Source organism: Scomber scombrus, chromosome 10 (assembly GCF_963691925.1).
Source record: "Scomber scombrus chromosome 10, fScoSco1.1, whole genome shotgun sequence".
Taxonomy (NCBI): Eukaryota; Metazoa; Chordata; class Actinopteri; order Scombriformes; family Scombridae; genus Scomber; species Scomber scombrus.
The window spans coordinates 2,890,434-2,911,467 of record NC_084979.1 but is presented as its reverse complement, the minus strand read 5'-3'; the positions used below and the strand labels follow the sequence as shown (position 1 = coordinate 2,911,467).

The 21,034-nt window shown below is 45.0% G+C and overlaps 35 non-coding genes across 35 annotated transcripts; all 35 read right to left on the bottom strand.

Annotated features, from left to right (window-relative positions):
• Positions 1–62: 62 nt before the first annotated feature.
• LOC133988622 (5S ribosomal RNA) lies at positions 63–181 on the bottom strand. Its single transcript, XR_009925823.1, has one exon. It is a non-coding gene; the product is annotated as a 5S ribosomal RNA (ribosomal RNA).
• Positions 182–767: 586 nt separating this feature from the next.
• LOC133988610 (5S ribosomal RNA) lies at positions 768–886 on the bottom strand. The gene has a single exon (XR_009925812.1). It is a non-coding gene; the product is annotated as a 5S ribosomal RNA (ribosomal RNA).
• A 370-nt stretch (positions 887–1,256) lies between these two features.
• On the bottom strand, positions 1,257–1,375 carry LOC133988598 (5S ribosomal RNA). Its single transcript, XR_009925801.1, has one exon. It is a non-coding gene; the product is annotated as a 5S ribosomal RNA (ribosomal RNA).
• Positions 1,376–1,961: 586 nt separating this feature from the next.
• Positions 1,962–2,080, bottom strand: LOC133988585 (5S ribosomal RNA). Its single transcript, XR_009925789.1, has one exon. It is a non-coding gene; the product is annotated as a 5S ribosomal RNA (ribosomal RNA).
• A 370-nt stretch (positions 2,081–2,450) lies between these two features.
• Positions 2,451–2,569, bottom strand: LOC133988572 (5S ribosomal RNA). The gene has a single exon (XR_009925777.1). It is a non-coding gene; the product is annotated as a 5S ribosomal RNA (ribosomal RNA).
• Positions 2,570–3,155: 586 nt separating this feature from the next.
• LOC133988561 (5S ribosomal RNA) lies at positions 3,156–3,274 on the bottom strand. Its single transcript, XR_009925766.1, has one exon. It is a non-coding gene; the product is annotated as a 5S ribosomal RNA (ribosomal RNA).
• Positions 3,275–3,644: 370 nt separating this feature from the next.
• LOC133988540 (5S ribosomal RNA) lies at positions 3,645–3,763 on the bottom strand. The gene has a single exon (XR_009925747.1). It is a non-coding gene; the product is annotated as a 5S ribosomal RNA (ribosomal RNA).
• Positions 3,764–4,349: 586 nt separating this feature from the next.
• Positions 4,350–4,468, bottom strand: LOC133988549 (5S ribosomal RNA). The gene has a single exon (XR_009925755.1). It is a non-coding gene; the product is annotated as a 5S ribosomal RNA (ribosomal RNA).
• Positions 4,469–4,838: 370 nt separating this feature from the next.
• Positions 4,839–4,957, bottom strand: LOC133988537 (5S ribosomal RNA). The gene has a single exon (XR_009925744.1). It is a non-coding gene; the product is annotated as a 5S ribosomal RNA (ribosomal RNA).
• Positions 4,958–5,543: 586 nt separating this feature from the next.
• LOC133988526 (5S ribosomal RNA) lies at positions 5,544–5,662 on the bottom strand. The gene has a single exon (XR_009925733.1). It is a non-coding gene; the product is annotated as a 5S ribosomal RNA (ribosomal RNA).
• A 370-nt stretch (positions 5,663–6,032) lies between these two features.
• On the bottom strand, positions 6,033–6,151 carry LOC133988514 (5S ribosomal RNA). The gene has a single exon (XR_009925722.1). It is a non-coding gene; the product is annotated as a 5S ribosomal RNA (ribosomal RNA).
• A 586-nt stretch (positions 6,152–6,737) lies between these two features.
• Positions 6,738–6,856, bottom strand: LOC133988503 (5S ribosomal RNA). The gene has a single exon (XR_009925711.1). It is a non-coding gene; the product is annotated as a 5S ribosomal RNA (ribosomal RNA).
• Positions 6,857–7,226: 370 nt separating this feature from the next.
• On the bottom strand, positions 7,227–7,345 carry LOC133988491 (5S ribosomal RNA). Its single transcript, XR_009925700.1, has one exon. It is a non-coding gene; the product is annotated as a 5S ribosomal RNA (ribosomal RNA).
• Positions 7,346–7,931: 586 nt separating this feature from the next.
• LOC133988479 (5S ribosomal RNA) lies at positions 7,932–8,050 on the bottom strand. Its single transcript, XR_009925689.1, has one exon. It is a non-coding gene; the product is annotated as a 5S ribosomal RNA (ribosomal RNA).
• A 370-nt stretch (positions 8,051–8,420) lies between these two features.
• LOC133988468 (5S ribosomal RNA) lies at positions 8,421–8,539 on the bottom strand. The gene has a single exon (XR_009925678.1). It is a non-coding gene; the product is annotated as a 5S ribosomal RNA (ribosomal RNA).
• A 586-nt stretch (positions 8,540–9,125) lies between these two features.
• Positions 9,126–9,244, bottom strand: LOC133988456 (5S ribosomal RNA). Its single transcript, XR_009925666.1, has one exon. It is a non-coding gene; the product is annotated as a 5S ribosomal RNA (ribosomal RNA).
• A 586-nt stretch (positions 9,245–9,830) lies between these two features.
• LOC133988444 (5S ribosomal RNA) lies at positions 9,831–9,949 on the bottom strand. The gene has a single exon (XR_009925655.1). It is a non-coding gene; the product is annotated as a 5S ribosomal RNA (ribosomal RNA).
• A 370-nt stretch (positions 9,950–10,319) lies between these two features.
• On the bottom strand, positions 10,320–10,438 carry LOC133988433 (5S ribosomal RNA). The gene has a single exon (XR_009925644.1). It is a non-coding gene; the product is annotated as a 5S ribosomal RNA (ribosomal RNA).
• Positions 10,439–11,024: 586 nt separating this feature from the next.
• LOC133988421 (5S ribosomal RNA) lies at positions 11,025–11,143 on the bottom strand. The gene has a single exon (XR_009925633.1). It is a non-coding gene; the product is annotated as a 5S ribosomal RNA (ribosomal RNA).
• A 370-nt stretch (positions 11,144–11,513) lies between these two features.
• On the bottom strand, positions 11,514–11,632 carry LOC133988410 (5S ribosomal RNA). The gene has a single exon (XR_009925622.1). It is a non-coding gene; the product is annotated as a 5S ribosomal RNA (ribosomal RNA).
• A 586-nt stretch (positions 11,633–12,218) lies between these two features.
• Positions 12,219–12,337, bottom strand: LOC133989611 (5S ribosomal RNA). The gene has a single exon (XR_009926740.1). It is a non-coding gene; the product is annotated as a 5S ribosomal RNA (ribosomal RNA).
• Positions 12,338–12,707: 370 nt separating this feature from the next.
• On the bottom strand, positions 12,708–12,826 carry LOC133989830 (5S ribosomal RNA). Its single transcript, XR_009926948.1, has one exon. It is a non-coding gene; the product is annotated as a 5S ribosomal RNA (ribosomal RNA).
• A 586-nt stretch (positions 12,827–13,412) lies between these two features.
• LOC133989818 (5S ribosomal RNA) lies at positions 13,413–13,531 on the bottom strand. Its single transcript, XR_009926937.1, has one exon. It is a non-coding gene; the product is annotated as a 5S ribosomal RNA (ribosomal RNA).
• Positions 13,532–13,901: 370 nt separating this feature from the next.
• LOC133989807 (5S ribosomal RNA) lies at positions 13,902–14,020 on the bottom strand. Its single transcript, XR_009926926.1, has one exon. It is a non-coding gene; the product is annotated as a 5S ribosomal RNA (ribosomal RNA).
• A 586-nt stretch (positions 14,021–14,606) lies between these two features.
• LOC133989795 (5S ribosomal RNA) lies at positions 14,607–14,725 on the bottom strand. The gene has a single exon (XR_009926915.1). It is a non-coding gene; the product is annotated as a 5S ribosomal RNA (ribosomal RNA).
• Positions 14,726–15,095: 370 nt separating this feature from the next.
• On the bottom strand, positions 15,096–15,214 carry LOC133989784 (5S ribosomal RNA). The gene has a single exon (XR_009926904.1). It is a non-coding gene; the product is annotated as a 5S ribosomal RNA (ribosomal RNA).
• Positions 15,215–15,800: 586 nt separating this feature from the next.
• Positions 15,801–15,919, bottom strand: LOC133989772 (5S ribosomal RNA). The gene has a single exon (XR_009926892.1). It is a non-coding gene; the product is annotated as a 5S ribosomal RNA (ribosomal RNA).
• A 370-nt stretch (positions 15,920–16,289) lies between these two features.
• LOC133989760 (5S ribosomal RNA) lies at positions 16,290–16,408 on the bottom strand. Its single transcript, XR_009926881.1, has one exon. It is a non-coding gene; the product is annotated as a 5S ribosomal RNA (ribosomal RNA).
• Positions 16,409–16,994: 586 nt separating this feature from the next.
• Positions 16,995–17,113, bottom strand: LOC133989748 (5S ribosomal RNA). The gene has a single exon (XR_009926870.1). It is a non-coding gene; the product is annotated as a 5S ribosomal RNA (ribosomal RNA).
• Positions 17,114–17,483: 370 nt separating this feature from the next.
• LOC133989737 (5S ribosomal RNA) lies at positions 17,484–17,602 on the bottom strand. Its single transcript, XR_009926859.1, has one exon. It is a non-coding gene; the product is annotated as a 5S ribosomal RNA (ribosomal RNA).
• A 586-nt stretch (positions 17,603–18,188) lies between these two features.
• Positions 18,189–18,307, bottom strand: LOC133989725 (5S ribosomal RNA). Its single transcript, XR_009926848.1, has one exon. It is a non-coding gene; the product is annotated as a 5S ribosomal RNA (ribosomal RNA).
• Positions 18,308–18,677: 370 nt separating this feature from the next.
• On the bottom strand, positions 18,678–18,796 carry LOC133988539 (5S ribosomal RNA). The gene has a single exon (XR_009925746.1). It is a non-coding gene; the product is annotated as a 5S ribosomal RNA (ribosomal RNA).
• Positions 18,797–19,382: 586 nt separating this feature from the next.
• Positions 19,383–19,501, bottom strand: LOC133989713 (5S ribosomal RNA). Its single transcript, XR_009926837.1, has one exon. It is a non-coding gene; the product is annotated as a 5S ribosomal RNA (ribosomal RNA).
• A 370-nt stretch (positions 19,502–19,871) lies between these two features.
• LOC133989702 (5S ribosomal RNA) lies at positions 19,872–19,990 on the bottom strand. Its single transcript, XR_009926826.1, has one exon. It is a non-coding gene; the product is annotated as a 5S ribosomal RNA (ribosomal RNA).
• A 586-nt stretch (positions 19,991–20,576) lies between these two features.
• Positions 20,577–20,695, bottom strand: LOC133989689 (5S ribosomal RNA). Its single transcript, XR_009926815.1, has one exon. It is a non-coding gene; the product is annotated as a 5S ribosomal RNA (ribosomal RNA).
• Between the last annotated feature and the right edge of the window lie 339 nt (positions 20,696–21,034).

Here is a 21,034-nt window from a genome sequence, read left to right as displayed (position 1 = left end):
CAAAGCCCTGTGTGCGGCGATGGAGCAACAGCGCCCTCCTCTGGTGACAGCTGAGAGGAAAAAGCTTACAGCACCTGGTATTCCCAGGCGGTCTCCCATCCAAGTACTAACCAGGCCCGACCCTGCTTAGCTTCCGAGATCAGACGAGATCGGGCGTGTTCAGGGTGGTATGGCCGTAAGCGAAGAAACAGCCAGCAGAAAGCCCATTTAAAGCTACGCCAGGGCCCGTTATACCCGTCCTTGTCACTGGAGGAAATTAAATGGAACATTTCACACATTCTATTCGCTCTGCACATAATACACGTCACATGCAGCGGATGCCACCATACCATCAGCCACATATACCTAATCTTTGCACTTTATTCCACATCATTCCTACCTACAGTGCCTTCAAATACTCATTGATATCTCACATATTTACCGTATACTACCTATTTGCCCATATAATCATTATTTACTAAAGCACACTTTCCCCCATTCAGCCCAGTGTGCAAAGGACAACACTTGATATGAAAACTCACATTCATGATATACTGTGTATATAGCTAGGGGATTGATTAGGGATATCACAAAACTGCACACCCGGTCCTATTATCAAATCTTTTATATGTGATTTGCCTTAGATCCTATGAATATGTATACGTTTTTTTTTTGTTTTTTTTAAAAATTTTATTTCATTCATATGGACGTAATGTACAGTACCAGTCAAAGGTTTGGACACACTGCTCAATTCAAGACTAGTGGGCTCATGACAGCTGAGAGGAAAAAGCTTACAGCACCTGGTATTCCCAGGCGGTCTCCCATCCAAGTACTAACCAGGCCCGACCCTGCTTAGCTTCCGAGATCAGACGAGATCGGGCGTGTTCAGGGTGGTATGGCCGTAAGCGAGGAAACAGCCAGCAGAAAGCCTATTTAAAGATGCTGTGACACCACTGACAGTTGCTCTCACCATCTGAGTGTCGGATAATGGGGTCTCAGCCATCAAACACATGCTATACTTTAACATTACTTTCATAGGAATTGTTGTTTTCTCAGGCTATTTGTGTACATGCGCTTATAAGATGATTGCGGGCTTTTAACAGGCTGTAACAGTGACAACAGGAACCCTCAAAACTACTTGGAAAGTGAGGCGTCTCAGTGCCACCTCTCTGCCCTGCATACACACACAGCTGGAATGATTGCAGCTTTGCTTCTCAAAGCCCTGTGTGCGGCGATGGAGCAACAGCGCCCTCCTCTGGTGACAGCTGAGAGGAAAAAGCTTACAGCACCTGGTATTCCCAGGCGGTCTCCCATCCAAGTACTAACCAGGCCCGACCCTGCTTAGCTTCCGAGATCAGACGAGATCGGGCGTGTTCAGGGTGGTATGGCCGTAAGCGAAGAAACAGCCAGCAGAAAGCCCATTTAAAGCTACGCCAGGGCCCGTTATACCCGTCCCTGTCACTGAAGGAAATTAAATGGAACATTTCACACATTCTATTCGCTCTGCACATAATACACGTCACATGCAGCGGATGCCACCATACCATCGGCCACATATACCTAATCTTTGCACTTTATTCCACATCATTCCTACCTACAGTGCCTTCAAATACTCATTGATATCTCACATATTTACCGTATACTACCTATTTGCCCATATAATCATTATTTACTAAAGCACACTTTCCCCCATTCAGCCCAGTGTGCAAAGGACAACACTTGATATGAAAACTCACATTCATGATATACTGTGTATATAGCTAGGGGATTGATTAGGGATATCACAAAACTGCACACCCGGTCCTATTATCAAATCTTTTATATGTGATTTGCCTTAGATCCTATGAATATGTATACGTTTTTTTTTTTTTTTTTTTTTTAATTTTATTTCATTCATATGGACGTAATGTACAGTACCAGTCAAAGGTTTGGACACACTGCTCAATTCAAGACTAGTGGGCTCATGACAGCTGAGAGGAAAAAGCTTACAGCACCTGGTATTCCCAGGCGGTCTCCCATCCAAGTACTAACCAGGCCCGACCCTGCTTAGCTTCCGAGATCAGACGAGATCGGGCGTGTTCAGGGTGGTATGGCCGTAAGCGAGGAAACAGCCAGCAGAAAGCCTATTTAAAGATGCTGTGACACCACTGACAGTTCCTCTCACCATCTGAGTGGCGGATAATGGGGTCTCAGCCATCAAACACATGCTATACTTTAACATTACTTTCATAGGAATTGTTGTTTTCTCAGGCTATTTGTGTACATGCGCTTATAAGATGATTGCGGGCTTTTAACAGGCTGTAACAGTGACAACAGGAACCCTCAAAACTACTTGGAAAGTGAGGCGTCTCAGTGCCACCTCTCTGCCCTGCATACACACACAGCTGGAATGATTGCAGCTTTGCTTCTCAAAGCCCTGTGTGCGGCGATGGAGCAACAGCGCCCTCCTCTGGTGACAGCTGAGAGGAAAAAGCTTACAGCACCTGGTATTCCCAGGCGGTCTCCCATCCAAGTACTAACCAGGCCCGACCCTGCTTAGCTTCCGAGATCAGACGAGATCGGGCGTGTTCAGGGTGGTATGGCCGTAAGCGAAGAAACAGCCAGCAGAAAGCCCATTTAAAGCTACGCCAGGGCCCGTTATACCCGTCCTTGTCACTGGAGGAAATTAAATGGAACATTTCACACATTCTATTCGCTCTGCACATAATACACGTCACATGCAGCGGATGCCACCATACCATCAGCCACATATACCTAATCTTTGCACTTTATTCCACATCATTCCTACCTACAGTGCCTTCAAATACTCATTGATATCTCACATATTTACCGTATACTACCTATTTGCCCATATAATCATTATTTACTAAAGCACACTTTCCCCCATTCAGCCCAGTGTGCAAAGGACAACACTTGATATGAAAACTCACATTCATGATATACTGTGTATATAGCTAGGGGATTGATTAGGGATATCACAAAACTGCACACCCGGTCCTATTATCAAATCTTTTATATGTGATTTGCCTTAGATCCTATGAATATGTATACGTTTTGTTTTTTTTGTTTTTTTAAATTTTATTTCATTCATATGGACGTAATGTACAGTACCAGTCAAAGGTTTGGACACACTGCTCAATTCAAGACTAGTGGGCTCATGACAGCTGAGAGGAAAAAGCTTACAGCACCTGGTATTCCCAGGCGGTCTCCCATCCAAGTACTAACCAGGCCCGACCCTGCTTAGCTTCCGAGATCAGACGAGATCGGGCGTGTTCAGGGTGGTATGGCCGTAAGCGAGGAAACAGCCAGCAGAAAGCCTATTTAAAGATGCTGTGACACCACTGACAGTTGCTCTCACCATCTGAGTGGCGGATAATGGGGTCTCAGCCATCAAACACATGCTATACTTTAACATTACTTTCATAGGAATTGTTGTTTTCTCAGGCTATTTGTGTACATGCGCTTATAAGATGATTGCGGGCTTTTAACAGGCTGTAACAGTGACAACAGGAACCCTCAAAACTACTTGGAAAGTGAGGCGTCTCAGTGCCACCTCTCTGCCCTGCATACACACACAGCTGGAATGATTGCAGCTTTGCTTCTCAAAGCCCTGTGTGCGGCGATGGAGCAACAGCGCCCTCCTCTGGTGACAGCTGAGAGGAAAAAGCTTACAGTACCTGGTATTCCCAGGCGGTCTCCCATCCAAGTACTAACCAGGCCCGACCCTGCTTAGCTTCCGAGATCAGACGAGATCGGGCGTGTTCAGGGTGGTATGGCCGTAAGCGAAGAAACAGCCAGCAGAAAGCCCATTTAAAGCTACGCCAGGGCCCGTTATACCCGTCCTTGTCACTGGAGGAAATTAAATGGAACATTTCACACATTCTATTCGCTCTGCACATAATACACGTCACATGCAGCGGATGCCACCATACCATCAGCCACATATACCTAATCTTTGCACTTTATTCCACATCATTCCTACCTACAGTGCCTTCAAATACTCATTGATATCTCACATATTTACCGTATACTACCTATTTGCCCATATAATCATTATTTACTAAAGCACACTTTCCCCCATTCAGCCCAGTGTGCAAAGGACAACACTTGATATGAAAACTCACATTCATGATATACTGTGTATATAGCTAGGGGATTGATTAGGGATATCACAAAACTGCACACCCGGTCCTATTATCAAATCTTTTATATGTGATTTGCCTTAGATCCTATGAATATGTATACGTTTTTTTTTATTTTTTTTTTTTAATTTTATTTCATTCATATGGACGTAATGTACAGTACCAGTCAAAGGTTTGGACACACTGCTCAATTCAAGACTAGTGGGCTCATGACAGCTGAGAGGAAAAAGCTTACAGCACCTGGTATTCCCAGGCGGTCTCCCATCCAAGTACTAACCAGGCCCGACCCTGCTTAGCTTCCGAGATCAGACGAGATCGGGCGTGTTCAGGGTGGTATGGCCGTAAGCGAGGAAACAGCCAGCAGAAAGCCTATTTAAAGATGCTGTGACACCACTGACAGTTGCTCTCACCATCTGAGTGTCGGATAATGGGGTCTCAGCCATCAAACACATGCTATACTTTAACATTACTTTCATAGGAATTGTTGTTTTCTCAGGCTATTTGTGTACATGCGCTTATAAGATGATTGCGGGCTTTTAACAGGCTGTAACAGTGACAACAGGAACCCTCAAAACTACTTGGAAAGTGAGGCGTCTCAGTGCCACCTCTCTGCCCTGCATACACACACAGCTGGAATGATTGCAGCTTTGCTTCTCAAAGTCCTGTGTGCGGCGATGGAGCAACAGCGCCCTCCTCTGGTGACAGCTGAGAGGAAAAAGCTTACAGCACCTGGTATTCCCAGGCGGTCTCCCATCCAAGTACTAACCAGGCCCGACCCTGCTTAGCTTCCGAGATCAGACGAGATCGGGCGTGTTCAGGGTGGTATGGCCGTAAGCGAAGAAACAGCCAGCAGAAAGCCCATTTAAAGCTACGCCAGGGCCCGTTATACCCGTCCCTGTCACTGAAGGAAATTAAATGGAACATTTCACACATTCTATTCGCTCTGCACATAATACACGTCACATGCAGCGGATGCCACCATACCATCAGCCACATATACCTAATCTTTGCACTTTATTCCACATCATTCCTACCTACAGTGCCTTCAAATACTCATTGATATCTCACATATTTACCGTATACTACCTATTTGCCCATATAATCATTATTTACTAAAGCACACTTTCCCCCATTCAGCCCAGTGTGCAAAGGACAACACTTGATATGAAAACTCACATTCATGATATACTGTGTATATAGCTAGGGGATTGATTAGGGATATCACAAAACTGCACACCCGGTCCTATTATCAAATCTTTTATATGTGATTTGCCTTAGATCCTATGAATATGTATACGTTTTTTTTTTTTTTTTTTTTTTAATTTTATTTCATTCATATGGACGTAATGTACAGTACCAGTCAAAGGTTTGGACACACTGCTCAATTCAAGACTAGTGGGCTCATGACAGCTGAGAGGAAAAAGCTTACAGCACCTGGTATTCCCAGGCGGTCTCCCATCCAAGTACTAACCAGGCCCGACCCTGCTTAGCTTCCGAGATCAGACGAGATCGGGCGTGTTCAGGGTGGTATGGCCGTAAGCGAGGAAACAGCCAGCAGAAAGCCTATTTAAAGATGCTGTGACACCACTGACAGTTGCTCTCACCATCTGAGTGTCGGATAATGGGGTCTCAGCCATCAAACACATGCTATACTTTAACATTACTTTCATAGGAATTGTTGTTTTCTCAGGCTATTTGTGTACATGCGCTTATAAGATGATTGCGGGCTTTTAACAGGCTGTAACAGTGACAACAGGAACCCTCAAAACTACTTGGAAAGTGAGGCGTCTCAGTGCCACCTCTCTGCCCTGCATACACACACAGCTGGAATGATTGCAGCTTTGCTTCTCAAAGCCCTGTGTGCGGCGATGGAGCAACAGCGCCCTCCTCTGGTGACAGCTGAGAGGAAAAAGCTTACAGCACCTGGTATTCCCAGGCGGTCTCCCATCCAAGTACTAACCAGGCCCGACCCTGCTTAGCTTCCGAGATCAGACGAGATCGGGCGTGTTCAGGGTGGTATGGCCGTAAGCGAAGAAACAGCCAGCAGAAAGCCCATTTAAAGCTACGCCAGGGCCCGTTATACCCGTCCTTGTCACTGGAGGAAATTAAATGGAACATTTCACACATTCTATTCGCTCTGCACATAATACACGTCACATGCAGCGGATGCCACCATACCATCAGCCACATATACCTAATCTTTGCACTTTATTCCACATCATTCCTACCTACAGTGCCTTCAAATACTCATTGATATCTCACATATTTACCGTATACTACCTATTTGCCCATATAATCATTATTTACTAAAGCACACTTTCCCCCATTCAGCCCAGTGTGCAAAGGACAACACTTGATATGAAAACTCACATTCATGATATACTGTGTATATAGCTAGGGGATTGATTAGGGATATCACAAAACTGCACACCCGGTCCTATTATCAAATCTTTTATATGTGATTTGCCTTAGATCCTATGAATATGTATACGTTTTTTTTTTTTGTTTTTTTTAAATTTTATTTCATTCATATGGACGTAATGTACAGTACCAGTCAAAGGTTTGGACACACTGCTCAATTCAAGACTAGTGGGCTCATGACAGCTGAGAGGAAAAAGCTTACAGCACCTGGTATTCCCAGGCGGTCTCCCATCCAAGTACTAACCAGGCCCGACCCTGCTTAGCTTCCGAGATCAGACGAGATCGGGCGTGTTCAGGGTGGTATGGCCGTAAGCGAGGAAACAGCCAGCAGAAAGCCTATTTAAAGATGCTGTGACACCACTGACAGTTGCTCTCACCATCTGAGTGTCGGATAATGGGGTCTCAGCCATCAAACACATGCTATACTTTAACATTACTTTCATAGGAATTGTTGTTTTCTCAGGCTATTTGTGTACATGCGCTTATAAGATGATTGCGGGCTTTTAACAGGCTGTAACAGTGACAACAGGAACCCTCAAAACTACTTGGAAAGTGAGGCGTCTCAGTGCCACCTCTCTGCCCTGCATACACACACAGCTGGAATGATTGCAGCTTTGCTTCTCAAAGCCCTGTGTGCGGCGATGGAGCAACAGCGCCCTCCTCTGGTGACAGCTGAGAGGAAAAAGCTTACAGCACCTGGTATTCCCAGGCGGTCTCCCATCCAAGTACTAACCAGGCCCGACCCTGCTTAGCTTCCGAGATCAGACGAGATCGGGCGTGTTCAGGGTGGTATGGCCGTAAGCGAAGAAACAGCCAGCAGAAAGCCCATTTAAAGCTACGCCAGGGCCCGTTATACCCGTCCCTGTCACTGAAGGAAATTAAATGGAACATTTCACACATTCTATTCGCTCTGCACATAATACACGTCACATGCAGCGGATGCCACCATACCATCGGCCACATATACCTAAGCTTTGCACTTTATTCCACATCATTCCTACCTACAGTGCCTTCAAATACTCATTGATATCTCACATATTTACCGTATACTACCTATTTGCCCATATAATCATTATTTACTAAAGCACACTTTCCCCCATTCAGCCCAGTGTGCAAAGGACAACACTTGATATGAAAACTCACATTCATGATATACTGTGTATATAGCTAGGGGATTGATTAGGGATATCACAAAACTGCACACCCGGTCCTATTATCAAATCTTTTATATGTGATTTGCCTTAGATCCTATGAATATGTATACGTTTTTTTTTAGTTTTTTTTTTAAATTTTATTTCATTCATATGGACGTAATGTACAGTACCAGTCAAAGGTTTGGACACACTGCTCAATTCAAGACTAGTGGGCTCATGACAGCTGAGAGGAAAAAGCTTACAGCACCTGGTATTCCCAGGCGGTCTCCCATCCAAGTACTAACCAGGCCCGACCCTGCTTAGCTTCCGAGATCAGACGAGATCGGGCGTGTTCAGGGTGGTATGGCCGTAAGCGAGGAAACAGCCAGCAGAAAGCCTATTTAAAGATGCTGTGACACCACTGACAGTTGCTCTCACCATCTGAGTGTCGGATAATGGGGTCTCAGCCATCAAACACATGCTATACTTTAACATTACTTTCATAGGAATTGTTGTTTTCTCAGGCTATTTGTGTACATGCGCTTATAAGATGATTGCGGGCTTTTAACAGGCTGTAACAGTGACAACAGGAACCCTCAAAACTACTTGGAAAGTGAGGCGTCTCAGTGCCACCTCTCTGCCCTGCATACACACACAGCTGGAATGATTGCAGCTTTGCTTCTCAAAGCCCTGTGTGCGGCGATGGAGCAACAGCGCCCTCCTCTGGTGACAGCTGAGAGGAAAAAGCTTACAGCACCTGGTATTCCCAGGCGGTCTCCCATCCAAGTACTAACCAGGCCCGACCCTGCTTAGCTTCCGAGATCAGACGAGATCGGGCGTGTTCAGGGTGGTATGGCCGTAAGCGAAGAAACAGCCAGCAGAAAGCCCATTTAAAGCTATGCCAGGGCCCGTTATACCCGTCCTTGTCACTGGAGGAAATTAAATGGAACATTTCACACATTCTATTCGCTCTGCACATAATACACGTCACATGCAGCGGATGCCACCATACCATCGGCCACATATACCTAATCTTTGCACTTTATTCCACATCATTCCTACCTACAGTGCCTTCAAATACTCATTGATATCTCACATATTTACCGTATACTACCTATTTGCCCATATAATCATTATTTACTAAAGCACACTTTCCCCCATTCAGCCCAGTGTGCAAAGGACAACACTTGATATGAAAACTCACATTCATGATATACTGTGTATATAGCTAGGGGATTGATTAGGGATATCACAAAACTGCACACCCGGTCCTATTATCAAATCTTTTATATGTGATTTGCCTTAGATCCTATGAATATGTATACGTTTTTTTTTATTTTTTTTTTTTTATTTTATTTCATTCATATGGACGTAATGTACAGTACCAGTCAAAGGTTTGGACACACTGCTCAATTCAAGACTAGTGGGCTCATGACAGCTGAGAGGAAAAAGCTTACAGCACCTGGTATTCCCAGGCGGTCTCCCATCCAAGTACTAACCAGGCCCGACCCTGCTTAGCTTCCGAGATCAGACGAGATCGGGCGTGTTCAGGGTGGTATGGCCGTAAGCGAAGAAACAGCCAGCAGAAAGCCCATTTAAAGCTACGCCAGGGCCCGTTATACCCGTCCCTGTCACTGAAGGAAATTAAATGGAACATTTCACACATTCTATTCGCTCTGCACATAATACACGTCACATGCAGCGGATGCCACCATACCATCAGCCACATATACCTAATCTTTGCACTTTATTCCACATCATTCCTACCTACAGTGCCTTCAAATACTCATTGATATCTCACATATTTACCGTATACTACCTATTTGCCCATATAATCATTATTTACTAAAGCACACTTTCCCCCATTCAGCCCAGTGTGCAAAGGACAACACTTGATATGAAAACTCACATTCATGATATACTGTGTATATAGCTAGGGGATTGATTAGGGATATCACAAAACTGCACACCCGGTCCTATTATCAAATCTTTTATATGTGATTTGCCTTAGATCCTATGAATATGTATACGTTTTTTTTTTTTTTTTTTTTTTAATTTTATTTCATTCATATGGACGTAATGTACAGTACCAGTCAAAGGTTTGGACACACTGCTCAATTCAAGACTAGTGGGCTCATGACAGCTGAGAGGAAAAAGCTTACAGCACCTGGTATTCCCAGGCGGTCTCCCATCCAAGTACTAACCAGGCCCGACCCTGCTTAGCTTCCGAGATCAGACGAGATCGGGCGTGTTCAGGGTGGTATGGCCGTAAGCGAGGAAACAGCCAGCAGAAAGCCTATTTAAAGATGCTGTGACACCACTGACAGTTCCTCTCACCATCTGAGTGGCGGATAATGGGGTCTCAGCCATCAAACACATGCTATACTTTAACATTACTTTCATAGGAATTGTTGTTTTCTCAGGCTATTTGTGTACATGCGCTTATAAGATGATTGCGGGCTTTTAACAGGCTGTAACAGTGACAACAGGAACCCTCAAAACTACTTGGAAAGTGAGGCGTCTCAGTGCCACCTCTCTGCCCTGCATACACACACAGCTGGAATGATTGCAGCTTTGCTTCTCAAAGCCCTGTGTGCGGCGATGGAGCAACAGCGCCCTCCTCTGGTGACAGCTGAGAGGAAAAAGCTTACAGCACCTGGTATTCCCAGGCGGTCTCCCATCCAAGTACTAACCAGGCCCGACCCTGCTTAGCTTCCGAGATCAGACGAGATCGGGCGTGTTCAGGGTGGTATGGCCGTAAGCGAAGAAACAGCCAGCAGAAAGCCCATTTAAAGCTACGCCAGGGCCCGTTATACCCGTCCTTGTCACTGGAGGAAATTAAATGGAACATTTCACACATTCTATTCGCTCTGCACATAATACACGTCACATGCAGCGGATGCCACCATACCATCAGCCACATATACCTAATCTTTGCACTTTATTCCACATCATTCCTACCTACAGTGCCTTCAAATACTCATTGATATCTCACATATTTACCGTATACTACCTATTTGCCCATATAATCATTATTTACTAAAGCACACTTTCCCCCATTCAGCCCAGTGTGCAAAGGACAACACTTGATATGAAAACTCACATTCATGATATACTGTGTATATAGCTAGGGGATTGATTAGGGATATCACAAAACTGCACACCCGGTCCTATTATCAAATCTTTTATATGTGATTTGCCTTAGATCCTATGAATATGTATACGTTTTTTTTTTGTTTTTTTTAAAAATTTTATTTCATTCATATGGACGTAATGTACAGTACCAGTCAAAGGTTTGGACACACTGCTCAATTCAAGACTAGTGGGCTCATGACAGCTGAGAGGAAAAAGCTTACAGCACCTGGTATTCCCAGGCGGTCTCCCATCCAAGTACTAACCAGGCCCGACCCTGCTTAGCTTCCGAGATCAGACGAGATCGGGCGTGTTCAGGGTGGTATGGCCGTAAGCGAGGAAACAGCCAGCAGAAAGCCTATTTAAAGATGCTGTGACACCACTGACAGTTCCTCTCACCATCTGAGTGTCGGATAATGGGGTCTCAGCCATCAAACACATGCTATACTTTAACATTACTTTCATAGGAATTGTTGTTTTCTCAGGCTATTTGTGTACATGCGCTTATAAGATGATTGCGGGCTTTTAACAGGCTGTAACAGTGACAACAGGAACCCTCAAAACTACTTGGAAAGTGAGGCGTCTCAGTGCCACCTCTCTGCCCTGCATACACACACAGCTGGAATGATTGCAGCTTTGCTTCTCAAAGCCCTGTGTGCGGCGATGGAGCAACAGCGCCCTCCTCTGGTGACAGCTGAGAGGAAAAAGCTTACAGCACCTGGTATTCCCAGGCGGTCTCCCATCCAAGTACTAACCAGGCCCGACCCTGCTTAGCTTCCGAGATCAGACGAGATCGGGCGTGTTCAGGGTGGTATGGCCGTAAGCGAAGAAACAGCCAGCAGAAAGCCCATTTAAAGCTACGCCAGGGCCCGTTATACCCGTCCCTGTCACTGGAGGAAATTAAATGGAACATTTCACACATTCTATTCGCTCTGCACATAATACACGTCACATGCAGCGGATGCCACCATACCATCAGCCACATATACCTAATCTTTGCACTTTATTCCACATCATTCCTACCTACAGTGCCTTCAAATACTCATTGATATCTCACATATTTACCGTATACTACCTATTTGCCCATATAATCATTATTTACTAAAGCACACTTTCCCCCATTCAGCCCAGTGTGCAAAGGACAACACTTGATATGAAAACTCACATTCATGATATACTGTGTATATAGCTAGGGGATTGATTAGGGATATCACAAAACTGCACACCCGGTCCTATTATCAAATCTTTTATATGTGATTTGCCTTAGATCCTATGAATATGTATACGTTTTTTTTTTTTTTTTTTTTTTAATTTTATTTCATTCATATGGACGTAATGTACAGTACCAGTCAAAGGTTTGGACACACTGCTCAATTCAAGACTAGTGGGCTCATGACAGCTGAGAGGAAAAAGCTTACAGCACCTGGTATTCCCAGGCGGTCTCCCATCCAAGTACTAACCAGGCCCGACCCTGCTTAGCTTCCGAGATCAGACGAGATCAGGCGTGTTCAGGGTGGTATGGCCGTAAGCGAGGAAACAGCCAGCAGAAAGCCTATTTAAAGATGCTGTGACACCACTGACAGTTGCTCTCACCATCTGAGTGTCGGATAATGGGGTCTCAGCCATCAAACACATGCTATACTTTAACATTACTTTCATAGGAATTGTTGTTTTCTCAGGCTATTTGTGTACATGCGCTTATAAGATGATTGCGGGCTTTTAACAGGCTGTAACAGTGACAACAGGAACCCTCAAAACTACTTGGAAAGTGAGGCGTCTCAGTGCCACCTCTCTGCCCTGCATACACACACAGCTGGAATGATTGCAGCTTTGCTTCTCAAAGCCCTGTGTGCGGCGATGGAGCAACAGCGCCCTCCTCTGGTGACAGCTGAGAGGAAAAAGCTTACAGCACCTGGTATTCCCAGGCGGTCTCCCATCCAAGTACTAACCAGGCCCGACCCTGCTTAGCTTCCGAGATCAGACGAGATCGGGCGTGTTCAGGGTGGTATGGCCGTAAGCGAAGAAACAGCCAGCAGAAAGCCCATTTAAAGCTACGCCAGGGCCCGTTATACCCGTCCTTGTCACTGGAGGAAATTAAATGGAACATTTCACACATTCTATTCGCTCTGCACATAATACACGTCACATGCAGCGGATGCCACCATACCATCAGCCACATATACCTAATCTTTGCACTTTATTCCACATCATTCCTACCTACAGTGCCTTCAAATACTCATTGATATCTCACATATTTACCGTATACTACCTATTTGCCCATATAATCATTATTTACTAAAGCACACTTTCCCCCATTCAGCCCAGTGTGCAAAGGACAACACTTGATATGAAAACTCACATTCATGATATACTGTGTATATAGCTAGGGGATTGATTAGGGATATCACAAAACTGCACACCCGGTCCTATTATCAAATCTTTTATATGTGATTTGCCTTAGATCCTATGAATATGTATACGTTTTTTTTTTGTTTTTTTTTTAAATTTTATTTCATTCATATGGACGTAATGTACAGTACCAGTCAAAGGTTTGGACACACTGCTCAATTCAAGACTAGTGGGCTCATGACAGCTGAGAGGAAAAAGCTTACAGCACCTGGTATTCCCAGGCGGTCTCCCATCCAAGTACTAACCAGGCCCGACCCTGCTTAGCTTCCGAGATCAGACGAGATCGGGCGTGTTCAGGGTGGTATGGCCGTAAGCGAGGAAACAGCCAGCAGAAAGCCTATTTAAAGATGCTGTGACACCACTGACAGTTCCTCTCACCATCTGAGTGGCGGATAATGGGGTCTCAGCCATCAAACACATGCTATACTTTAACATTACTTTCATAGGAATTGTTGTTTTCTCAGGCTATTTGTGTACATGCGCTTATAAGATGATTGCGGGCTTTTAACAGGCTGTAACAGTGACAACAGGAACCCTCAAAACTACTTGGAAAGTGAGGCGTCTCAGTGCCACCTCTCTGCCCTGCATACCCACACAGATGGAATGATTGCAGCTTTGCTTCTCAAAGCCCTGTGTGCGGCGATGGAGCAACAGCGCCCTCCTCTGGTGACAGCTGAGAGGAAAAAGCTTACAGCACCTGGTATTCCCAGGCGGTCTCCCATCCAAGTACTAACCAGGCCCGACCCTGCTTAGCTTCCGAGATCAGACGAGATCGGGCGTGTTCAGGGTGGTATGGCCGTAAGCGAAGAAACAGCCAGCAGAAAGCCCATTTAAAGCTACGCCAGGGCCCGTTATACCCGTCCTTGTCACTGGAGGAAATTAAATGGAACATTTCACACATTCTATTCGCTCTGCACATAATACACGTCACATGCAGCGGATGCCACCATACCATCAGCCACATATACCTAATCTTTGCACTTTATTCCACATCATTCCTACCTACAGTGCCTTCAAATACTCATTGATATCTCACATATTTACCGTATACTACCTATTTGCCCATATAATCATTATTTACTAAAGCACACTTTCCCCCATTCAGCCCAGTGTGCAAAGGACAACACTTGATATGAAAACTCACATTCATGATATACTGTGTATATAGCTAGGGGATTGATTAGGGATATCACAAAACTGCACACCCGGTCCTATTATCAAATCTTTTATATGTGATTTGCCTTAGATCCTATGAATATGTATACGTTTTTTTTTTGTTTTTTTTAAAAATTTTATTTCATTCATATGGACGTAATGTACAGTACCAGTCAAAGGTTTGGACACACTGCTCAATTCAAGACTAGTGGGCTCATGACAGCTGAGAGGAAAAAGCTTACAGCACCTGGTATTCCCAGGCGGTCTCCCATCCAAGTACTAACCAGGCCCGACCCTGCTTAGCTTCCGAGATCAGACGAGATCGGGCGTGTTCAGGGTGGTATGGCCGTAAGCGAGGAAACAGCCAGCAGAAAGCCTATTTAAAGATGCTGTGACACCACTGACAGTTGCTCTCACCATCTGAGTGTCGGATAATGGGGTCTCAGCCATCAAACACATGCTATACTTTAACATTACTTTCATAGGAATTGTTGTTTTCTCAGGCTATTTGTGTACATGCGCTTATAAGATGATTGCGGGCTTTTAACAGGCTGTAACAGTGACAACAGGAACCCTCAAAACTACTTGGAAAGTGAGGCGTCTCAGTGCCACCTCTCTGCCCTGCATACACACACAGCTGGAATGATTGCAGCTTTGCTTCTCAAAGCCCTGTGTGCGGCGATGGAGCAACAGCGCCCTCCTCTGGTGACAGCTGAGAGGAAAAAGCTTACAGCACCTGGTATTCCCAGGCGGTCTCCCATCCAAGTACTAACCAGGCCCGACCCTGCTTAGCTTCCGAGATCAGACGAGATCGGGCGTGTTCAGGGTGGTATGGCCGTAAGCGAAGAAACAGCCAGCAGAAAGCCCATTTAAAGCTACGCCAGGGCCCGTTATACCCGTCCTTGTCACTGGAGGAAATTAAATGGAACATTTCACACATTCTATTCGCTCTGCACATAATACACGTCACATGCAGCGGATGCCACCATACCATCAGCCACATATACCTAATCTTTGCACTTTATTCCACATCATTCCTACCTACAGTGCCTTCAAATACTCATTGATATCTCACATATTTACCGTATACTACCTATTTGCCCATATAATCATTATTTACTAAAGCACACTTTCCCCCATTCAGCCCAGTGTGCAAAGGACAACACTTGATATGAAAACTCACATTCATGATATACTGTGTATATAGCTAGGGGATTGATTAGGGATATCACAAAACTGCACACCCGGTCCTATTATCAAATCTTTTATATGTGATTTGCCTTAGATCCTATGAATATGTATACGTTTTTTTTTTGTTTTTTTTAAAAATTTTATTTCATTCATATGGACGTAATGTACAGTACCAGTCAAAGGTTTGGACACACTGCTCAATTCAAGACTAGTGGGCTCATGACAGCTGAGAGGAAAAAGCTTACAGCACCTGGTATTCCCAGGCGGTCTCCCATCCAAGTACTAACCAGGCCCGACCCTGCTTAGCTTCCGAGATCAGACGAGATCGGGCGTGTTCAGGGTGGTATGGCCGTAAGCGAGGAAACAGCCAGCAGAAAGCCTATTTAAAGATGCTGTGACACCACTGACAGTTGCTCTCACCATCTGAGTGTCGGATAATGGGGTCTCAGCCATCAAACACATGCTATACTTTAACATTACTTTCATAGGAATTGTTGTTTTCTCAGGCTATTTGTGTACATGCGCTTATAAGATGATTGCGGGCTTTTAACAGGCTGTAACAGTGACAACAGGAACCCTCAAAACTACTTGGAAAGTGAGGCGTCTCAGTGCCACCTCTCTGCCCTGCATACACACACAGCTGGAATGATTGCAGCTTTGCTTCTCAAAGCCCTGTGTGCGGCGATGGAGCAACAGCGCCCTCCTCTGGTGACAGCTGAGAGGAAAAAGCTTACAGCACCTGGTATTCCCAGGCGGTCTCCCATCCAAGTACTAACCAGGCCCGACCCTGCTTAGCTTCCGAGATCAGACGAGATCGGGCGTGTTCAGGGTGGTATGGCCGTAAGCGAAGAAACAGCCAGCAGAAAGCCCATTTAAAGCTACGCCAGGGCCCGTTATACCCGTCCCTGTCACTGAAGGAAATTAAATGGAACATTTCACACATTCTATTCGCTCTGCACATAATACACGTCACATGCAGCGGATGCCACCATACCATCGGCCACATATACCTAATCTTTGCACTTTATTCCACATCATTCCTACCTACAGTGCCTTCAAATACTCATTGATATCTCACATATTTACCGTATACTACCTATTTGCCCATATAATCATTATTTACTAAAGCACACTTTCCCCCATTCAGCCCAGTGTGCAAAGGACAACACTTGATATGAAAACTCACATTCATGATATACTGTGTATATAGCTAGGGGATTGATTAGGGATATCACAAAACTGCACACCCGGTCCTATTATCAAATCTTTTATATGTGATTTGCCTTAGATCCTATGAATATGTATACGTTTTTTTTTTTTTTTTTTTTTTAATTTTATTTCATTCATATGGACGTAATGTACAGTACCAGTCAAAGGTTTGGACACACTGCTCAATTCAAGACTAGTGGGCTCATGACAGCTGAGAGGAAAAAGCTTACAGCACCTGGTATTCCCAGGCGGTCTCCCATCCAAGTACTAACCAGGCCCGACCCTGCTTAGCTTCCGAGATCAGACGAGATCGGGCGTGTTCAGGGTGGTATGGCCGTAAGCGAGGAAACAGCCAGCAGAAAGCCTATTTAAAGATGCTGTGACACCACTGACAGTTCCTCTCACCATCTGAGTGGCGGATAATGGGGTCTCAGCCATCAAACACATGCTATACTTTAACATTACTTTCATAGGAATTGTTGTTTTCTCAGGCTATTTGTGTACATGCGCTTATAAGATGATTGCGGGCTTTTAACAGGCTGTAACAGTGACAACAGGAACCCTCAAAACTACTTGGAAAGTGAGGCGTCTCAGTGCCACCTCTCTGCCCTGCATACACACACAGCTGGAATGATTGCAGCTTTGCTTCTCAAAGCCCTGTGTGCGGCGATGGAGCAACAGCGCCCTCCTCTGGTGACAGCTGAGAGGAAAAAGCTTACAGCACCTGGTATTCCCAGGCGGTCTCCCATCCAAGTACTAACCAGGCCCGACCCTGCTTAGCTTCCGAGATCAGACGAGATCGGGCGTGTTCAGGGTGGTATGGCCGTAAGCGAAGAAACAGCCAGCAGAAAGCCCATTTAAAGCTACGCCAGGGCCCGTTATACCCGTCCTTGTCACTGGAGGAAATTAAATGGAACATTTCACACATTCTATTCGCTCTGCACATAATACACGTCACATGCAGCGGATGCCACCATACCATCAGCCACATATACCTAATCTTTGCACTTTATTCCACATCATTCCTACCTACAGTGCCTTCAAATACTCATTGATATCTCACATATTTACCGTATACTACCTATTTGCCCATATAATCATTATTTACTAAAGCACACTTTCCCCCATTCAGCCCAGTGTGCAAAGGACAACACTTGATATGAAAACTCACATTCATGATATACTGTGTATATAGCTAGGGGATTGATTAGGGATATCACAAAACTGCACACCCGGTCCTATTATCAAATCTTTTATATGTGATTTGCCTTAGATCCTATGAATATGTATACGTTTTGTTTTTTTTGTTTTTTTAAATTTTATTTCATTCATATGGACGTAATGTACAGTACCAGTCAAAGGTTTGGACACACTGCTCAATTCAAGACTAGTGGGCTCATGACAGCTGAGAGGAAAAAGCTTACAGCACCTGGTATTCCCAGGCGGTCTCCCATCCAAGTACTAACCAGGCCCGACCCTGCTTAGCTTCCGAGATCAGACGAGATCGGGCGTGTTCAGGGTGGTATGGCCGTAAGCGAGGAAACAGCCAGCAGAAAGCCTATTTAAAGATGCTGTGACACCACTGACAGTTGCTCTCACCATCTGAGTGGCGGATAATGGGGTCTCAGCCATCAAACACATGCTATACTTTAACATTACTTTCATAGGAATTGTTGTTTTCTCAGGCTATTTGTGTACATGCGCTTATAAGATGATTGCGGGCTTTTAACAGGCTGTAACAGTGACAACAGGAACCCTCAAAACTACTTGGAAAGTGAGGCGTCTCAGTGCCACCTCTCTGCCCTGCATACACACACAGCTGGAATGATTGCAGCTTTGCTTCTCAAAGCCCTGTGTGCGGCGATGGAGCAACAGCGCCCTCCTCTGGTGACAGCTGAGAGGAAAAAGCTTACAGTACCTGGTATTCCCAGGCGGTCTCCCATCCAAGTACTAACCAGGCCCGACCCTGCTTAGCTTCCGAGATCAGACGAGATCGGGCGTGTTCAGGGTGGTATGGCCGTAAGCGAAGAAACAGCCAGCAGAAAGCCCATTTAAAGCTACGCCAGGGCCCGTTATACCCGTCCTTGTCACTGGAGGAAATTAAATGGAACATTTCACACATTCTATTCGCTCTGCACATAATACACGTCACATGCAGCGGATGCCACCATACCATCAGCCACATATACCTAATCTTTGCACTTTATTCCACATCATTCCTACCTACAGTGCCTTCAAATACTCATTGATATCTCACATATTTACCGTATACTACCTATTTGCCCATATAATCATTATTTACTAAAGCACACTTTCCCCCATTCAGCCCAGTGTGCAAAGGACAACACTTGATATGAAAACTCACATTCATGATATACTGTGTATATAGCTAGGGGATTGATTAGGGATATCACAAAACTGCACACCCGGTCCTATTATCAAATCTTTTATATGTGATTTGCCTTAGATCCTATGAATATGTATACGTTTTTTTTTATTTTTTTTTTTTAATTTTATTTCATTCATATGGACGTAATGTACAGTACCAGTCAAAGGTTTGGACACACTGCTCAATTCAAGACTAGTGGGCTCATGACAGCTGAGAGGAAAAAGCTTACAGCACCTGGTATTCCCAGGCGGTCTCCCATCCAAGTACTAACCAGGCCCGACCCTGCTTAGCTTCCGAGATCAGACGAGATCGGGCGTGTTCAGGGTGGTATGGCCGTAAGCGAGGAAACAGCCAGCAGAAAGCCTATTTAAAGATGCTGTGACACCACTGACAGTTGCTCTCACCATCTGAGTGTCGGATAATGGGGTCTCAGCCATCAAACACATGCTATACTTTAACATTACTTTCATAGGAATTGTTGTTTTCTCAGGCTATTTGTGTACATGCGCTTATAAGATGATTGCGGGCTTTTAACAGGCTGTAACAGTGACAACAGGAACCCTCAAAACTACTTGGAAAGTGAGGCGTCTCAGTGCCACCTCTCTGCCCTGCATACACACACAGCTGGAATGATTGCAGCTTTGCTTCTCAAAGTCCTGTGTGCGGCGATGGAGCAACAGCGCCCTCCTCTGGTGACAGCTGAGAGGAAAAAGCTTACAGCACCTGGTATTCCCAGGCGGTCTCCCATCCAAGTACTAACCAGGCCCGACCCTGCTTAGCTTCCGAGATCAGACGAGATCGGGCGTGTTCAGGGTGGTATGGCCGTAAGCGAAGAAACAGCCAGCAGAAAGCCCATTTAAAGCTACGCCAGGGCCCGTTATACCCGTCCCTGTCACTGAAGGAAATTAAATGGAACATTTCACACATTCTATTCGCTCTGCACATAATACACGTCACATGCAGCGGATGCCACCATACCATCAGCCACATATACCTAATCTTTGCACTTTATTCCACATCATTCCTACCTACAGTGCCTTCAAATACTCATTGATATCTCACATATTTACCGTATACTACCTATTTGCCCATATAATCATTATTTACTAAAGCACACTTTCCCCCATTCAGCCCAGTGTGCAAAGGACAACACTTGATATGAAAACTCACATTCATGATATACTGTGTATATAGCTAGGGGATTGATTAGGGATATCACAAAACTGCACACCCGGTCCTATTATCAAATCTTTTATATGTGATTTGCCTTAGATCCTATGAATATGTATACGTTTTTTTTTTTTTTTTTTTTTTAATTTTATTTCATTCATATGGACGTAATGTACAGTACCAGTCAAAGGTTTGGACACACTGCTCAATTCAAGACTAGTGGGCTCATGACAGCTGAGAGGAAAAAGCTTACAGCACCTGGTATTCCCAGGCGGTCTCCCATCCAAGTACTAACCAGGCCCGACCCTGCTTAGCTTCCGAGATCAGACGAGATCGGGCGTGTTCAGGGTGGTATGGCCGTAAGCGAGGAAACAGCCAGCAGAAAGCCTATTTAAAGATGCTGTGACACCACTGACAGTTGCTCTCACCATCTGAGTGTCGGATAATGGGGTCTCAGCCATCAAACACATGCTATACTTTAACATTACTTTCATAGGAATTGTTGTTTTCTCAGGCTATTTGTGTACATGCGCTTATAAGATGATTGCGGGCTTTTAACAGGCTGTAACAGTGACAACAGGAACCCTCAAAACTACTTGGAAAGTGAGGCGTCTCAGTGCCACCTCTCTGCCCTGCATACACACACAGCTGGAATGATTGCAGCTTTGCTTCTCAAAGCCCTGTGTGCGGCGATGGAGCAACAG